At 39.0% G+C, this 13,013-nt stretch overlaps 1 long non-coding RNA gene across 1 annotated transcript in view; it reads right to left on the bottom strand.

Annotated features, from left to right (window-relative positions):
* LOC113624274 (uncharacterized) overlaps nucleotides 1–12,305 on the bottom strand; it is a 21,346-nt gene extending 9,041 nt beyond the window's left edge. Inside the window, exons 1-2 of the long non-coding RNA XR_003434299.1 lie at nucleotides 12,198–12,305; nucleotides 7,179–7,332 (exon numbers count right to left, since the gene is read on the bottom strand). This is a non-coding gene — a long non-coding RNA (uncharacterized LOC113624274). The remainder of the gene's footprint in view (nucleotides 1–7,178; nucleotides 7,333–12,197) is intronic.
* Between the last annotated feature and the right edge of the window lie 708 nt (nucleotides 12,306–13,013).

Genomic DNA, 13,013 nt, shown 5'->3' with positions numbered 1-13,013 from the left:
ACAACATTGTAAATCAACTATACTTCAGTTTAAAAAAGTAATTTAAAAAAGGAAAGAAAGAAGAAAAAAAAATGACTACATCAATACAACTCATGAATCAGATATTTAAGCAGTCTTAAATAAAATAATAGCAAAACAAAATGCATTAGAAGAATAAAATACTGTAACCAACTAGTGTTTACATAACAATGCAAGAATGGTTTAAACATGTTAGGAAATCTGTTAAAGTAATCCATTACATGTATAGATTAAAAGAAAAAATCCACATGATCATCTTAATAGATGCTTCAAAGCATATTAAAAATGAATGCTTGTATCTTTTGAACATTATTAGCAAGCTAAGACTAGAAGGAAAACTTTCTTATCAGAAACTGTAATAAATATTATTCATAATAGTGAAATACTAAAAGCAATCCTATTAATTTTTTTAAAAGGATGTGCATAATTATCATTACTAGTTAATAATGTGTTGGGTAACTGTAATAAGGCAGGAAAAAGATATTAGATGTAAATCGTAGAAATAAATAGAAAAGTTATCATTTGTGGTTATTGTAAAAATCTACTTAGGAAACCCAAGACAATTAATTGGAAAAAAACTTAGAACTAATAAGAGTTAAAATTTACTATTGTGACCAGATATTATATCAATATACAAAAAACAAAAAGCTTTACTATAATTAGAAGAATTACAATTACAATAGCAACAAAACAACAGATTATCTGTTATAAAAAGAATAAACCTAAAAGAAGTACACAAGACCCATATGAAGAAAACTATAAAACCTTACCCAAGAGGATATAAAGGAAGAGCTAAATAATGGCAGAAATGCCTGTTATTGGATGGAAAGACTGAAGGTTATAAAGCTGTTGATTTTTTCCTAAATTAATATCTAAATTGAATCAACTCCAATCAAAACCCCATTAGCATTTAAAAAAATAAAATTTGACTTGCTCATTCTAAATGGAAAATGGGTAAAAATAGCAAAGATAGAGTTGAAAAAGCAGAACAAGAAAAATGACCTACCTCACCAAATAGAGCATTTAAACATAATATAAAGCTATAGTAATTATAAAAAGTGATTTTTAGCATAGAAATAAATCAATAGTTCACTAAAGTGGAATTGAAGGTCCAAAAATAGTTTGTTGTAAATAGGTAGATGAAGGATAGGATTTTCAATATGTATCTTTCAATAATAAAGGTGGCATTTTAATGGAGGGAAAAGTAGACTATTTGCTAATTGGTATTAGAAAATTGTTATTAATTAGAAAATAGTAAAGTATATCTTTACCTCATAACATACACAATAATGAATTCCATATACATTAAAGAGCTATATGTTGAATATAAAAAAGTATTCAAAGAAAAAAAGAATCTTTTTATAATTTGGGGAAGTTAAAGGTCATCTCTAAGCAAATAAAAACCAGAACTTAAGAAAGAAAAAGAAGGGACTTCCCTGGTGGTGCAGTGGTTAAGAATCTGCCTGCCAGTGCAAGGGACATGGGTTCGAGCCCTGGTCTGGGAAGATCCCACATGCCGCAGAGCAACTAAGCTTGTGTGCCACAACTACTGAGCCTGTGCTCTAGAGTCCGCGAGCCACAACTACTGAGCCCACATGCTGCAACTACTGAAGCCTGCGCACCTAGAGCCTGTGCTCAGCAACAAGAAAAGACACTGCAATGAGAAGGCTGTGCACCACAACAAAGAGTAGCCCCCACTCACTGCAACTAGGGACAGCCCACGCACATCAATGAAGACCCAACCAGCCAAAAAATAATAAATAAAAATAATTTTAAAATAAATAGCTAAATAGAAATTATTTTTTAAAAAAGAAAAAGATGGACAAAATTGATCAAAAAAATTTTTTTTAAAAATTAAAAATATTTTAAATATTTGAGTATAGTTAAAGGCTCCACAGACAAAGTTATGGGAGAAAATACCTGCCATGTACATAACAGACAAAGGATTACTACACGTAATATATAAAATATTCCTGTAAATCTATAGGAAAAATAGTCAAACAATATGAACAGTTAATTTAGAGAAAAAATACAAATTGCCAGGATTCCAAGCTTCACTGGTATAAAAGAGGTGGGAAATAAAATGCCTAGGTTTTGATTTTTCTTTTTTCTTTTTTATCTTGCTTGGTATTGGTGGGGGTTTGTTGTCTATAACTGATTTTGGAAAATTCTGACATTATTATTTCAAATCTTGTTTATGCCCTGTTCCCTTCTCCTTCCAGTATTCCAATCACACACGTTAGCCCTTTTGATATTGTCCCACGGTTTTTTGTTTTTTGCAGTATGCGGGCCTCTCCCGTTGCGGAGCACAGGCTCCAGATGCGCAGGCTCAGCGGCCATGGCTCACGGGTGTCCCACAGTTTTTGAATGTTCTGTTTTTTAAAATTGTTTTTTCTCTTTGAGTTTCAATTTGGGAAGTTTCTATTGGGCTACTTCAAATTCACTGTTTCTTTCCTCACCTTGTCCAGTAGATGAGCCCACTGAAAACATTCTTCAACTCCATTACAGTTTTTCATTTCTAGTATTTCCTTCTGATTCTCATAGTTTCTATCTTTCTGCTGACATTACTGAATTGGTTTTACATGCTGTTTATCTTTGTATTAGTGCTTTTTTTTTTAATGTGGGGGGTGTTTATTTATTTTTGGCTGCATTGGGTCTTCGTTGCTGCGCATGGGCTTTCTCTAGTTGGGGCGAGCAGGGGCTACTCTTTGCTGTGGTTCACAGGCTTCTCATTGCAGTGGCTTCTCTTGTTGCAGAGCATGGGCTCTAGGCACATGGGCTTCAGTAGTTGTGGCATGAGGGCTCAGTAGTTGTGGCACATGGGCTTAGTTGTTCCGCAGCATGTGGGATCTTCCCAGACCAGGGCTCGAACCTGTGTCCCCTGCATTGGCAGGTGTATTCTTAACCACTGTGCCACCAGGCAAGTCCTGTATTAGTGCTTTAAAACATATTAATCATAGTTATTTTGAATTCATTGTCTGATAATTCCAACATCTGTATTATATCTGAATCTGGTTCTGATGCTTGCTTTGTGTCTTCAGACTGTGTTTTTTCTTGTCTTTTAGTATGCCTTGTAATTTTTTGGTTGAAAGCCAGATATGTTGTATCAGTAATAGGTAGTGAGGTAAATAGACCTTTAGTGTAAGGAGTTATGTTAATCTGGCTTGGAGTCAGGCTATGTTTAATGTTTGTTGTAGTTATAAGTTCCACAGCCTTCAAATTCCTCTGGTGTCCTTACTTTTGTATCCTCTCTTGGCTTTAGGCTTCCCTTTGTACTCCCACTCAGAGAGCCTTGGGCTTTTCAGATCTTACAGATGTAATCCATTGGAAGCTTATTGGAATGGCAGTAACGTATGGGGAAGGGAAGTGTTCTATAATCTGATTAAGTCCATCTTTGGTGGGCCTGTGTCTTAAAAGTGTTTCTCTCCCTCCTCACTAAGTATATAGGACAATCCCCCCACGTCATACTCCATTCCCAGTGTCCTGTTAACTGTATTTTGGGGTTTTTTTAGTTGAGACCAGAAGGCTAGGGGCTGGAGTAGGGTGGAAATCCCTGCCTCCAAGTGGGATAAGGATTCAGTGTTGTCCCTGGAGAGTGGGCCTTCATTATGGAGAAGAATCCAGGAGGGTTATACCTTTGCTACTCTTCCCATCTCCACCCCCCCACCCCTACCCCAGGGTGAGGAGGGGATTTTTCTCAGATCCTCACCATGAGAACCTAGTGGGGTTCCTGGGGGAAAAAGACCTCGAAACTGTGGGGCCCACCTATGATTGGGGCCCCAGGTGTTTTTCACTCACACTAATCCACACTCAGCCTCCAGCAATTCGTCACAATTATTAGTTAAATTAAGTGGTCCCACCCTTACTGCTCCAGTGGCTTCTGTTGTATCTCTCTGAATGCACCTGTCTCTCCAGATTTCAGTGTGTGGTTTACCTTGAAACTTCAATTCTGTGATGTATCTAAGAAAAGTCATTGATTTTCAGTTTGTCCAGCTTTTTCTTGTAAGTATGGGAATGGTGTTTTCCAAGCTTTTTACGTGTCAGAGTGGAAACCAGAAGTTTGCAAACTAAAATGAAATTCCATTTTTCCTATCAGACTGGCAAACTTAAGAATAATAATATTCAGAGAGGGAGGAAGTGAGTATTCTCATATAGTGTTGACAGGAAACTAAATTGGGTGTCATCTTTCTTGAAGGCAATTTCACATTATCAAAGTTTAAAATGCACAAGCCCTTTGACTGAGCAATTCCACTTAGAGGAATTCTAGTCTATAGATAAGCACACACAAATGAGAAAATATGTATGTACAAGCACATTTATTAAATAATTGTCTCTAATATCAATAAGTTGGAAACAAAGTTCTATCGGTAGAAGAATGGTTAAAAAAACAATAACCATGACTGAGTAATTCCATGACTATTGTGTAGCATGCTAAAAGCGTAGGTAGATTAATATGCTGAAATGATATGTCCATGACATACTGCTAAGTGAAAAAAAATCAAGTTACAGAACAGTATGATATTATCTTCGTATAAGCAAAACATTGTGTGTCTATGGGACATGGGGGTGGGTATGCACAGATATGAATTTGTATCTGCTTAGAAGAAACGTCTGGGAAGTGTAGACACCAAATTTTAGCAGTTAATAGCTTCTCTTCTGGCAAGGAAGAGAAGCTTCCCATTTTAGGGGAGATTAACACATTTTAAAGCAAGCATGTGTTATTTTTATAATTAAAAATACACACGCAAAGGAAGCAGATTCTATTCCTCAATTAAAGAGAAAGCTGTCTGGGAAAAGATGGCAATCACCTTTAGTTCATATTTCCAAACAATTCCAGGAACTTTAAACAAGTTGCATTTTCGTCTAAGTAGATGACCTCTTAGGAATGGAGCAGAGGAGAAAAGCCACTTCTCTGCCAGTGGAGCAGGTTGGTTAACGTTGGCCTGTGCAAGAGTAAGTTCAGGGACTGTGTCCATCCTGCTTATCATGGTCACTCCCGTGTCTACATTGTGTTGGGCACCTAGTAGGGCCTCCCTATATACTGGTTGAATTAACAAATGAAATGGGAAAAAAATGGCAGTGGTTCTGCCACAGATTTATTGAACTGTGTACAATAGGGAAATCTGGCAAGCAATTGATCGGAAGTTTCTCTGTTCTTACTGAGTTTAGATACTAGACTCAAACTCTAGAATTTAAATAGGAAGTTACGAGCACCGTACCAATGCTGAGGTAATTACCCAGACCGAGAAAGAATGCTGCTCACTGACTGAGAATCTTTCTCATACTGAAATAGCAGTAGAAGTTGCCTAGGCAATTTTCCCTCTGCCAGCTCACAAAAAGGATCACTGATTCAGGAAGTGACCTATAACTATAACATTTTAGTTTTAATTTTTACATTCAAAAAGTAACGTAGTGAATGGGGCCAGAATCAGAATTACCCGGGGTTTTAGTGGGTTACAGTGTGTTACTGGGATGAAAAGAGAGAGAAGAGACTAAGATTTATTGAGCATCTCCTAACGACTCATTGAGGCACTGGCTTAGTCACTCAGCACGTGGTATCTCATTCAAGCTCATCACAAGCTTGTGAAGTATTGTCATCATTTATAAATGAGGAAACTGAGACTTGAAGAGCTTGGGTAACTCGTCTCAGGACATATAGCCAGAAAGTGGCAGAGCTGGCTTATCATACTAACATGAGAGCAGTCCCTGTAGAAGACTTCTATGGGCTTGGTTCCTAAGAACTGACTAGACTGAACCATCACTTCTGTAGAACTAATCCAGAGATTGTACACATAGACATAAGATTCCCACCCCATCTTTGGGGAAATGACTCAGTATTAACAAACAGGACTCTCCAAATCTTGAATAAGCAAAGGTGTGCTGTATATCCCCCCAAACTCATCCCAGAGCACCCCTATGCTTAGACAAATCATAGCACCTGAAGAACTGCTTATGAGGGCAGCAGTGATGTGGAGACAGTCATGTGTTATAAATACCCTCATGGAATAAAGATCTTCATTTATTTTTCCATGGTATTTGCTAACTCAGACGAAATGGTTTTCATCTTTATTTTCACCACAGCAGAAAGTTGACATAGCAGAGTGCTACAGCTTTCAGCATGTTTATGTCATCTTTGATTCCCCCTCTAATGCATTTCATACCCAGGCCATTTTCATACTGTAAATGGCCTCCATTTACAGTATATTAAGTACTACGACAATTTCCTTGTCACGCTATCCTGAACCTCTAATGTTAGAGCGCCTTGTGGCCCGGTCCTGGGCTTCCCACTTTTCTCTCCTGCCATAGCTTTACGTTATCTTTTACAAACCAATTTCACCTACTTTTATTTCTCCAGTCTTCGGATCTCCAGTCAGGTGTCCAACAGAAATCTCCCACGTAACAGAGCTGCAAAGGATTCTCTATTCTTACCTTCACCTCAAACCTTTTCCTCCCCTCCACCCTGAATTCCACTCTCCATCTCATGACACTGTCATTCACCTTTTTGAACAAAAAGGTTGTTCAAACCTTAACCTTTTTCCTGGTTTCCTACATTTCCCTCACCTTTGTATCTAAATCTTCAGCAAGTTTGGAGGTTCTTGCTTCTAAAACATCTCAAATCCATCCACTTTACTTCCTGTCTCTGCCAATATTAAGCTACTAATCGCTTACCTCAATTACTCTAAGCTAGCCTTCTTGCTTCCATCTGTCTCTCATAAAGCAGCCAGAATGATAACTTTAAAACATAAATAATACTGATAGCCTGCAGTCTTTCAGTGTTTTCCAGTTGAACTTTACTGTGGTCTACAGGACTTGCATTATCTAGCCCCTTCCTACCTCTACAATCTCATCTCCCAGATCTCTTTTAACACACAGCGTGCAGGCACCTTGTCCTTCTTCCTATACCTTGACCACGACAAGGTTATCCCCTTTGGGCTTTCCCTGGATGCTCCCTAGGTTCTTCCTCCAGATTTTCCACGGCTGGGGTCTTCCTCATTATTCAGGTCTAAGATCATATGTTACCTCCTGAATGATTCTTCCATAACCACCTTAGAGCAGTTATCACTTTCTTTGCCAGTCAGTCTCTATCAAAACTTCCTGTTTTAGTTTTTAAATTGTAGCACTTATAATCATCTATAATTATTTTTCAATTATTTATTTACCTATTTATTTATTGTCTGCTTCCCCCTGGAGAAAGACACCTCCTCATGGGCAGGGAACTTTTCTTTCTTGTTCAGGGCTGTATCTTCAAACTTAAGACTCATCTCTCACTGAAATAGTAGTAGAAGTTGCCTGGGCAATTTTCTCTCTGCCAGCCTACAGAATAATAGGAAAAGACCTTAAAGTATAACATTTTCGTTTTAATTTTTGCATTAAAAATAATGTAGTGAATGAGACCAGAATTAAGGTTCTAAATCAGAATTAGACTAGCACACAGTAGGTGTTTAAGAAAAGTTTTGTTGACTATTTGAATACACAATTGCTTGATAATGAAGACAAAGAAGTGAAATGCTGCCTTTTACTAAACTGAGGCTATTATTATTATTATTATTATCATTATTATTATTATTATTTTTGGCCGAGCCATGAGGCATGCAGGATCGTAGTTCCCCGACCAGGGACGGAACCCATGCCCCTGCATTGGGAGCATGGAGTCTTAACCACTGGACTGCCAGGGAAGTCCAAAGACTATAATTATGATGAAAGAACATTATTCTCATTTTAAGCAACATTCTAATTAAATAACAAATTCTGGCTTGTATTTAAAATATACATTGCATTGTGTCATGACTTACTGGATTATTTATCATATCATTCGGGCTTTGTGAAACGTTCACTGCTTGAATTCAAACAAAGAAGAATAGTACAGGGGAAATCTGCTTTCCTAATAGTGACCAACTGCCCTTACTGAACATTCCTATTTGATTTTCATCCCTTTCCGTGTCTAATATCACTTCAGAACGCTGAGACAGCTAGATACGGGCTGCCCTGATTAATGACCTCCATCTCCCCTTGAAAACAATCCCTCCCAGTTAGTTAAACTGGATCATGGCAGTCCTGGCTCCCAGCCCAATGAGCCAGCAGTAAAGAGGGCTGGTTGCCTTTGAATGCCACCTTTCCTAAGCAGAGGTCCATGGTGAGGACACTGAGCTCTCTTGGTAGGGGTGGCAGCATTGATTTTTCTCCTTACAAATAGGAATATATTTTTTATTCTCAGCCTCACTCGCAAAACGTTATCTGAAAGAAGCCTAAGATTTCCTTTTGCCTCCTAAGGAGGACTTCTAAATAGAAGCATTTTATAAACAGCTGCATGTGCTTTTGGAGAGGAAATTGAAGGAACTGGCTGGCTGAATCAAATGAAACATGGAGCTGTGTGAATGCCTTTTCTTCTGATAAATTGTGGGTAAACCTGAAGGAGCAAGAGGAGACAGCAGTCCTTTCGTTATCTGCAAACTAAGCCCAGGGCATGTGGCATGGCCCAGAGTGACTTCTCCAAATTGAAGTGAATATTCTTTAACTCTGGGCTAAAAACAACAATAACAACAGCAATATAAAATCCAAAACAATCTTGATAAATTGCAAGGAAGAGCCATTCATTTCCATTAGATTTCTCCTGATTTAGGTTCAGCTAAAGTGGGCAACAATGTCTTTTGCAGCTTTTAAGAGATTTATTTCAGGATTCTCTGTCAACAAAGAATGTAAAATGAGTCCAAGTCAGACTCCACATAGATCAGGAAGAAGAAGAACATACAAATCATAATGAATGAAGTAGACAAAGATTTCCTGAGAAGTCACAGCAGTTAATTCTTTGGTCTTTTTTGTTTTTAATCTGGAAAGGGGATGTAAGATGACTTACACCTGCAAGGGAGTTAGGCTGCACTATTAGTTCTTAAAACTCAGGGAAGCCAAAAGATAATTTGAGCTTCGTTGAGGTCTCTGCACATATCAGGACTAAAATATCTGAGGTCATGGAAATTCAGAGTTAGGAAGGGCTTTGGGGACCTTCTACTCAATTCATGGATGAGGCCACAGGTCCAGGAAGGTTTCTGTCCCAAAGCTAGAAGTCAAGTCAGTTTCAGGCTTGCACCACTTTCCTGTCTATCTACCTCTCTCTTCTTCTTTAATTTGGAAATTCTAAACCTGTTTGAAACTATAGTGGTCAGAAAACAGCTTAGGAAAGGATGCCGGCTGGACTTCATGTCATGTTGGAAACACATCTCCAATTACAAAATGAAAACCAGGAAAACAAAGTTCAATAGAGGGGACTTCTATTTAGACAAATTTGCATGAGTGTTTCTGTTTTGTGTATTAAGGAATTCCTTTATTTTTTGGAGGTTTCTAAATAAAGAGTGAAAACGAAATTTGGTATGATTTGAAGATAGTGGTTTCAGTTGATTTTAATTTCTATTGACCAGCTAATTATATTCAGTATATTATCCTTTTCCTCAAACTCCAACCACCCCATCTCCAAGGTCTGCCTCTGTGTACTCCAGAGAAGCTGGAGACAATGAGGATTCAGGCATGTACATATACTTGGTCTAGAATACTTAGACATTGGCAACTTGAAAATACTAGGAAAATATTTCAACTTGTGAAACAAAGTATTTCACTGGTCTTCTAGACATAATGACCCCCAAAACATCCTCTAGCCTACCATCAATGGTCTATCACCATTGATATCAACTGAGAAAATCATACTTACTAAATCATACTCTACCCTTCTCTTAAGAAAAAGAAAAAAATAATAAATTCTCTCTTTATGAGAAAACAAGCTCTTTGCACAAAAAAGTACTCTACTGCATTGATTATAATAGTGGACCTGGAAACTATCTTAATATTCAATACTAAAGTAGTGATTAAGTAAATTGTGGCACATAACCTGCATAAAGTATTGCACAAGTATCAAAATTATGATGGAAACTGCAGCAGTATGGAAATGCTTATTTAATAATTATACACTGAGTATCTACTGTATCCCAGGACTCTCCTAGGCAGTGGAAATAAAGGAATACCACAAATAGCTTGCAGGATAGTAAGGGAGTCAGACATGAACCAAGCATTTTAGGAAGAAAGTGAGACAGGAAGGGGGCAGGGCACAAGTAGTAAAAGAATGACACAACCATTAAGAAGAACAGAATACAGCAAAAACCAGTTAGGACCTACTAGGCCCAAGATGGTGGAAGCCCTGACTCCCAGCAGACCTTGAGCCTCATTATGCACTCATTGTAATACATTAGCATATGCTAAATGACACGCCCACAGGTGCCATGACAATTCCAAGACCGACCATGAAAGGCCAAAAAGTGGGCGGTGCCCCAATTCCTGGAAATCTCCACCCCTTCTCCAAAAATAGTTGGAATATTCCTCCCTCTCTTTTGCCTATGAGATTATCTAGCCCATAAAGACTAATCACCCCCACACCTCTGGGCTCTCTCACCTTTTGAGACAGGCTGCATTCTGTCTATGGAATGTGTATCCCCCAGTGCTACTCTCAGAGCCTTCTGAGATGGCCCACGTTCTGTCCCTGGAGTGTGTATCTCTCTCAATAAACCTGCTTTCACTTTACTATGGCTTGTTTTTGAATTCTTTCCTCTGCGAAGCCAAGGACCCTCACTCGGCAGCCTATCCCAGGGACTCACCTGAGACCTGGGACATGACCATCCTCTCACGCCCCATTTTTCCGACAACAAAAGGACAGTGAGGTCAGAGGCCTAGAGGTGTGTTCTGGGAGCTGAGAGCCATTCAGTATGGCTAAAATAACAGGGGTGGGAAGGAGATAAAGCTGGAGAGGAAAGGGCCAGATCAAGGGAGGCCTTGCGATTTATTCTGTAGATAAAGAGATGTCATTGTAGTTTTAGCAGGATAAAATACATAACTACTGTAGTATTCAGGCAATCATTTGATTGTTCATTTGTTAATTCAAGGATCAGTTATTGAGTGTATATTTATTGTGAGAGGTACAGGTACCATAAAGATGAATAAGACAAAAAAAAAAAAGATGAATAAGACAAAATCTCTACTTCTGAGAAGTTAACAACACTGTGGTGGGACACTCATATAAGAAAGTCATTATAACACACTGTGATAAGCTCTTCAAAGGAGCCATCTAAAAGGTACTTGGGGGCTTCCCTGGTGGCGCAGTGGTTGAGAGTCCGCCTGCCGATGCAGGGGACGGGTTCGTGCCCCAGTCCGGGAATATCGGAGCGGCTAGGCCTGTGAGCCATGGCCTCTGGGCCTGCGCGTCTGGAGCCTGTGATCCGCAATGGGAGAGGCCACAACAGTGAGAGGCCCGTGTACCACACACACAAAAAAAAAGGTACTTGGGAAGCACAAAAACAAACACTTTGATGGGGAGGGAGTGCATAAATGGTCCAGGTAGTCCTACGTAGGGAAGGAAAATCTTTTCCCTTTACTCATCTTAGGTTTATTGGCTGGGGCTCTGCAAATAAGACTGACAAAAGACAGATTAACAAGAGAAAAACAAACAAAAGTCTATTAGTGCATGCACTGCACACATACATGGGAGCAGTCAGTGATGAGTAACTCAAAGAGGTGGTTAGAACTTGTGCTTCCTAGCATGTTAACAAAAATATAATCGATATTTTAGAGAAGTGACAAGACAAAGGAAAAAGACTTTGAATTTCCAGGGCAGCAAATAGTGGGAAGGTAAATATATGGGGGAATTAATGGAAGATAAGGCCTAGTTAGTAAAGTCTGTTATGTAGCTATCTCTGGGGTAACTAACTTCTGTTCTTCCTGGTAGAGAAGGGAGGGGAGAACACCTTTACAAATTTATGTCTTACATTTAGGCAAATAGGGGAGGGCAGAGAGCTTTTCTTGTATCTGTTTCTTCTCAATTGCCTTCAGCTCTAAATAATCCTTACGTCAAAATGGCATATTTTGGGGTGACATATTCTGCTACCTTTCACTTAACAGAGGACAAGTATCAGTCAGGAAAACAAAAGCACATTAAGCATTTCAACAGAGAAAATTTAACATAAGAAATTAGTTAGTCAGGTCTTGGAGAATTGAAAACGCAAAAAGGGAACACTGAGATTTCACAGAGACAGCAACTTCAGGAAGCAACTACCACCTCTAGGTCTGAGCAAGCCAAGGGGAGAGATTGGGGTTATCAGAATTTAGAAGCTGAATGAAGTACTGTGCAGAGATGGGACCCAGACCTTGGAGGAGGAGATAGGCCTGGCTGGTGCTGGTGTTTCTGAGGAAGGTAAGATGAAGCTGGTTCTTCTAGGGATGGAAACAACTGCTGTTGTCAGGATGAAGGGTCGCTGCTGGGTGACTTTACAGGAACTGCAAGCAAATAGGAAGGAACAAGTCCCTTCAACTTCCTCAGGCCTTCTGGTTTCCCAGTCTTCCTTTAGTGCCCCCTATTGACAGAAACCAAAAGGAATTCTGCTGTCTAAAAAGAAAGCTGGTTTGCATAGCCCCAGCCCCAGAGAAATGTGTGTTTGGCATTGACAGAAAATAGCTTAATCTCCAGTTTAGGAGTTTACCTTATAAAATGAGGAGGCAGACTTAAAAGGAGGGTATTTCAGGCAAAAGGAAACTGCACGTGCAAAGGCATGATGCCATCAAAGTGCTCTGTGCTCTTGGGAGGTACAAGTATGAAATCTGTTGTAGCTGGAATGCAAAATGCATTGGGAAAGTATCGGGCAGAGCAATTGGAATGACAGAAAGGGACCCTTTGGTCTGAAGGGCAGGGAATCCCATGCTAAGGAGCAGAGGAAAATATTATTTTTTAATATCTCTTGCATTTTTCAGTAGTTCAGGTTTTTTTTACCCTCATTGCCATTAAGAGTATACCTCGAATCTAAGGCCTAAGAAAGGAGGAGTATTTGATACAGCATAGAACAAAGAGGTCATTGCCTAGATTTTTGAATTTCAAAATAGTTTTTTAATTACCTAGGGAAACAAAATATCCTGAGAGTAAGCCCTTTTGATTTGCAAAAATTTGGCTTTTTGAAATAGAAAAAGAT

The sequence above is a fragment of the Aethalodelphis obliquidens genome, unplaced genomic scaffold, assembly GCF_003676395.1.
Source record: "Aethalodelphis obliquidens isolate GAN/ISIS:26980383/991018 unplaced genomic scaffold, ASM367639v1 scaffold1, whole genome shotgun sequence".
Classification (NCBI taxonomy): Eukaryota; Metazoa; Chordata; class Mammalia; order Artiodactyla; family Delphinidae; genus Aethalodelphis; species Aethalodelphis obliquidens.
Note: the sequence above shows the minus strand (reverse complement) of the source record. Positions and strands in the feature narration are given on the sequence as shown.